The following is a 6,753-nucleotide window of genomic DNA, read 5'->3' on the forward strand; positions in this document are numbered from 1 at the left end:
TAGATTTTTGACTCTGACTAACATTTCTGGTTCTGATTCTTGACATTTTGTTTGACCAAGTAAAGCAACAAAATTATGTTAAAAGAAAAATATTTTTATTTTCAGCAAATTTACCATATGAGTAAATATAGTATATATATTAGGGCTGTCAATCGATTATATTTTTAGCATGATAAAAATATGCTCAAATCATAACATGGCAAACTGCAGCCCAACAGGCAACAACAGCTGTCAGTGTGTCAGTGTGCTGACTTGACAATGACTTGCCCCAAACTGCATGTGATTATCATAAAGTGGGCATGTCTGTAAAGGGGAGACTCCTGGGTACCCATAGAACCCATTTACATTCACATATCTTTAGGTCAGAGGTCAAGGGACCCCTCTGAAAATGGCCATGCCAGTTTTTCCTCACCATTTAGTGTAAGTTTGTAGCGTTATTTAGCCTCCTTCGTGACAAGCTATGACATGGTTGGAACCAATGAATTCCTTAAGTTGTCTGTAGTTTCATGTGATGCCAGTATCTTCACTCTAGCTTTAAAACTGAGACAACCTAAAAATCGCAAGTTGTGTTACTGCGTTTAAGATATTAGTGGCGTTAAAAGAAATTTGGAATTGGTGTTAAGGCGTTATCGCATTAACTTTGACTGCCTGATATGGCAAACAATTGTTTATTTACACATCCAGCAGACACGGAAAACAACATTAGTATTTGATATCTATATAAGTCCAATATTCATTCTTCTTTTAGCTTTGTTTTTAGTTCCTACAAACTCTGAGGGAAATATCTAGCAATTAAGCTGCAAAATGCTTCACTATGTTCACCGACTAGTTGCTAACTTTGTCTAACTGACTACCTCCTCACGGTTGTAGGCCTCTGCCAACCAGTCAAGTTGCATTATGGTTGAGTTATGGCCCAAAATGTGTTTTGTGAGGTCACAGTGACCTTTGACCTCCAAAATCTAAGCAGTTCGTCTTTGAGTCCAGGTGGACGTTTGTGCCAAATTTGAAAAAATTCCCTGAAAGTGTTCCTGAGATATTGCATTCACGAGAATGGACCTGACGGACGGACAGACAGACAACCCAAAAACATAATTCCTTCGGCTATGGCTGTCGCCGGCGCGGAGGCATAAAAAAACAAAACATTGAGCTAAATAAGCTGAAATGCACTGAAGAGTCGGATGGTAACGTGCAGTAGGTTTGTCATTATGAGCCCCCTCTTTTTATATACCCACTCATTTGACCCATTGTTAAAATAAAAACTATTGATTACAGCCGCTTTGTTGTCATAACCAGTCATTTGTCATAAATGATGAGGTATTTCGTGATTATATTTGGTTTAAAGGTAAAATAAAGAAAATATACCGTGCATAAGTTTATCTTGGCTTTGACTGGAGAAACCAAAAACCCTGTATTCTCATGACATGCATCATAGATTCCCTCCCTTGCATGTACAGTAATTATTTTAGCTGTGAAACACCAGCTTCATACCTTGCAATCAGCATTTGATAAATAAAGTAAATTAAAGTAAATTAAAAAAGCATGTTTCTTCTTATAAATTTGGAACTGTTTCAATTTTCATTGGGTTTTCTTTACAGCTGAAGAGGGCCTTTGTAAAGCAAAGCAATATTTAACCAGGTTGGTAGCTGATTTCCTGTGTGCACCAGCCTGCACCACCAGGATATTAACTGTTAAAACCGCTGGAGTGTGATACTTACTCGTGCTGATTGATTTCTTCTAGTCTCACAGAAGAAAAGTCCACAATTCCCGGGAGTTGTTACTAGAGAGGAAAGCATTTCCAGACACAGGCACATGCTGCCAATTTGACAGGTTTAGTTAGGCACCTTGGCTCCGCTCCTTTGTTGTATTTAAAAAGCATCAGATGAGTGTTTTTTTTTTTTTTTCAGGCTGGCTGTGTTTGACTCTGTTTCAGAGTGAGGAAACAACTAATTTCATTCCTTTGTCTAAGGGTTTTCCCCCCACGTCTCCCAACATGAAGAAATTGTTACAAATGAGTCATTTCTTCTTGGCAGGCCTGAGGCAAGGTAGAAAAAAAAAAAAGAATAGCCATGTTCCCAAGTAGACAAAAGTGATTTACTTATCCTGTCACTGCTTTAATTACTTCTGACAGAAGTGGTGATTACTAATATTGAAATGCATTTTCTGTGATATCTTAAATTACATCTTTGAACATAGTTTTGTCCATTAATGAAGTTATGGTGTGTCACACACACACACAAACACCAGTTTTAAAGGTTCTGTCTGGGATTGTGTGTGTGTGTGTAGAAAAAGATTTTGAGGTTAATGTTTGCGTGCATGCATGACCTCATGTGTTGGTAAATGATTGTGTTATTGTTCTTGTCGGTCTGGGAGGGGAGATCAAAGGCAGACCTCGTCTCTCTAAAACTGGCCTTCATTTCTGAGCCGACACTAAACTGAAAATGTTTTTTCCCCTCCACGTTCCTTGGAGCTCCAACATGTGGTTGCAGGTAATATTTCTGATGTGCGATACATACAGTATGTGGGGCCCGAGACGTACAGTCTACTGTAAAGCAACAGCCTGTTTTGTCTTGTAGCTAATTTTATTACAGCTGAAATATGTGGCCAGGAGAGCGTTTGAACTCTTGGCCTCAGTCTCGCCCAAGTCGTGGCCCAATTTGAGCCAAATTTGAAACAGTAAAATCCCAGAGGATGTATAGTAAAGTGGCTGTGCCAAAATCCTCCTTGCCCTGCCTCGCCCTGCCATCTGCTTCATAAAGTGCAGTCACGAAAAAGGCCTGCGAGAGTGATATTTAGTGCCACCACACCTTAAAGAATGTTCTGTAAACATTCATAGTATTTTTCCAAATTTCCTTTAACAAAACGTATCAGGACGGCATTTCATTCAGGGCGTGGTGACCTATACTGTTGATTTTTCCAGTGTTTGTGCCTTCCCACTGCTGTTAATGTCATTTGCCCTCTTCTGAATCACTTGACTTGCTCTGGCTTTGACTTGGAGTGATGCTCATAAACAAGCCTCCCTCGTGCATTTCTCTGTTTTCATCTCCATCCAGTACATTCGCCGCCGAGACGTTTGATTCGTCTGGGAATGCCAATGCTGTTTGGGGGGGTGGGGGAGGGGGGTCACCGTTATCAAGCACAAATGTCAGATGCAAAGACAAAGAGACAGATAGAGGTGAGAGAGAAACACAGATAATGATTTAAGAGAGGCCAATCCACAAGAGATGACACTTAAAATGTTCACACATTTCCTTAGACAGAAATCCCTCCCACCGCCTCCACCACATAAAACATGTGAAAGTTTCCTCTCTTTGTAGACCGCCACTGGTCCAGGTTCAGACTTAAAAGACATTCCCAACCTCTTTATCAAGCCTTTGAGCCTCATTTTTATATCGTTCCTAGCTTTAATCCAACACATTCAAAGACTGTTCTGAGGTTATGAGAATTCCTCGGGTCAATGATAAAACAACTGATATGGAAAAGTCTCGTTCCGCAACAAACTATTAAAGGGGAGGACGTGTAATGTAATTTTAGCAGCCAGCATAGGGGATGTTATAATTTTAGCTGTTATGGCAAATAAAAGTTATTGCAGACATTTTCCTTCCACAGTTACTGTGAAATAGAATGTCCCTTCAATCACAAGCACTTGAAAAATAAATGGTGTTCATCCTGGTATTTAAAGGAATAGTTCAACATTTTGGGAAGTATACCATTAATCACTTTCTGGTGGAGAGTTAGATGAGAAAATTGATATCTTCTCTCATGTCAGTCAGTGAAACATAAAGCTACAGAGAAATAGTACAGCAAAAAACCTCCCCGTAAAACGGCAAATTGATGTTTTTACACTTCAGTTTTTGTATGGATTAAATAAAACAGATTTATCCTGTTAACTAGTGAGCTTTAGAGGGGCTGGTAGGCAGATTTTGCTACCTTTTGACGTAGGCAGGCTAGCTGTTTCCCCCTGTTTCCAGTCATGCTGAGCTAAACTATCCAGCTGCTGGTTGTAGCCTTAAGCTGAAAACACACTGCCGCCGCAGAGCCGCGGCACCATATGACACGCGTCAAGTGCCGCCCCTAGCACCAATAGGAATCGTTATATTTTTACACTGCATTAGCTTTAAGTCACCCACTATGCCTAAACTTGATTTCTCATCTAAAAAGGTCCACCTTTACAGGGGAGCCCATTTTTCTGACAGCCCATTGCTCTGAAAATACACACTCTCCATGCAATAAACTAGCACATAGCTAATTATCATAAAAAAAAAAAAACTTTAACTTTATTAGATTTGTCATATACATACAGGTACATACATGAAATTTGACATCTGCATTTAACCCATCATTAGGAGCAGTGGGCTGCTGTAAAGCGTCCGGGGAGCAACTTGAGGTTCAGTGTCTCGCTCAAGGACACTTCCACATGCAGACAGTAGGAGCCAGGGAACCGCCAACCATGTGGTTGAAAGTACACTCTACCCATTGAACTACAGCTGCCCAGTCCAATGATGCAGAATGACAATATCATACCTTCCCCTCTCGTTGCCTTGAATGACTTTGTGGGTTGGGTTGGTTAGGTTTAGGCATGAGGAGTGAGTAGGGCGGTGTCATGCCTTCACTATGGTAGGGGAAAGAATCACAACCGGGAAGGTCCGATGACGTAATTTTGCATAATAATTAGCCATATGCTTCTGTACGGGATAACGGGCGGGATATTTTTTGGACTATTGGGGTTTTGGAATAATGGGCTGTCACCATCTCCAGAGCTATGGTTCGCCAGGCAATATCTTTTCTGGCATTGTGGGTCGTATAGTTGGGGATATTTCTCGACCTCAGCAACTCTCTCCTCATCCATTCATCGACACACAAGAGAGACAGCGTCAGCAACAGGTCAGTGAAGAGATCGGAAGTCAAGAAGGTAGCAGAGAAGAGGAAGTGCTGCTACTGGAGCCAGGATGTAGCAAGCAGGGAGCAGGTGGGGAAAAAAAGTGCTTCTTTATAAGGGAGGCGCGGCCGGAAATAGGACAGTGGCGTGAAGTGTCGCGGGGCGTCGCGTCATAATAATAGGGGTGGCTGCTTTGACGTGCTTCGTTCAGTTTGTTTTGTCCCTTACATTTAACAGACAGATATGAAAGTGGTATTTTCTCATCTAACTATCCACCAGAGAGAGAATAATTGTATTTCCCAAAACTTCGAACTATTCCTTTAAGACCCAGTAGACATCCAGAGAAATTGTAACATCCACTCAGGGAGACATATTGCTGAGATTTCAAGGCTATGTTGAGATTATTGGCATGAACACCAGCGCTGTTGACCCTTTGATCTTCGTCATGCAGTCTGGACGCAGTGTCGGGAGGAATAACACGAGCAAAGACAGAAGAAGAACGAAATATTTTCATGTTCCTCTGAAAGAGAGAAAGCAGCCCTCCATGCAATGAATTCAGTGTTGTTACTGGCCAAACTGCATGAATGGAGACATTATTAGTTATAGTCTGCAGCCAACACTATAACCGGGCTGGACAGCATTGGCGACCCAGCATGAGTGTTGGAGCCGTGAATATGTGTTTTAGGCACCCTGAGTGCTGCTTGGCTTCGGTGCATTAGCAGATCCGGTCATATGCTCAGCGTGATCTTTCATAGGGAATAGCGCAGGATCACAGTGGGTGAAAATGAAAGTAATCTTGGTCCAACACAACATCGCACAACTGTTTCTTCTATGAGACATTAAATGAGAAGAAGAAAAAAAAGGAAACTATGTGTGTTGTGGTTGTTTGATGATGTGAGAGTGATGGGTGGGGAATTCTTTGTTCGTGCAATTAAGATCAAATGTAATGATTTCTCACACACAAAAAATGCTTTTAACAGATGCTGTGATGCAGAGACATGGAGTGAAATTCTCCTGGAAAGTCCAATTAAAACACCTTTTTGATGCATAATTAAAACTACTTAATATATAATTGAACCTTTCAGTTGAGCATTACAATTTTATGAGGCCCAAATTTAATCCTCTGATGCTCTAAAATGATTTAAAGGAAAGGAAAAGAAAACAGAAACATAACCATGGAGCTTTTGTATTTCTTGATTATGGATTTTCATATCATGTAATTTGTATTCATGTATATAATGTACGATTGCCTCCCTTACTTGAGCCACTAAAAGTTTATCGGTACGTCATGGAAAAACTGACAAAAAACAACAACATCATGGAAAAGTGAGACAACCACTAAGAATACTTATTAAGAGCGGACATGATGTGAAATCTGTGTAAAAGATGCTCCTCAAAAACAAAACACCCCTGAACGCACCCTTCCTATTTTGAGCAGATGACACTGCCTTAGCATACATTACACATGCATATTATCTTGACTAATCACGCTATTTGTGGGCCTGATTGCGGTGTTGCTTAAGACGGGGTGAGCAGGGGGGATCCTTTGTGCTGGAGCTAATGATGTCCCTTTGTGATGGTGCTGGGTGTGAGGGTTGAGGACACTGGAATAGACTCCGAAGAGCTGCTGTGTGGGTCTTAGTGTGACTGGCAGCTGCAGTAATCCGCCCTTTGTGTCTTCAACAGGGCCCCACTGAGCTCCCCTGACAGGGACCGATGTTCCCAACTCCACCAGACAGCCCAGATGGGCCAAGTGACACTGAGGGAGAGAAGGAGGGAGGGAGCCAGAAAGCAACCGAGATGGATGGAGAGAGGGAGTAAGAAAGTCAAAAGAGGAGAGGGAAGTAAAAGGAGAGGATCAAAAATCGGGGTAAAAA

The sequence above is a fragment of the Sebastes fasciatus genome, chromosome 3 (assembly GCF_043250625.1).
Source record: "Sebastes fasciatus isolate fSebFas1 chromosome 3, fSebFas1.pri, whole genome shotgun sequence".
Taxonomy (NCBI): domain Eukaryota; kingdom Metazoa; phylum Chordata; class Actinopteri; order Perciformes; family Sebastidae; genus Sebastes; species Sebastes fasciatus.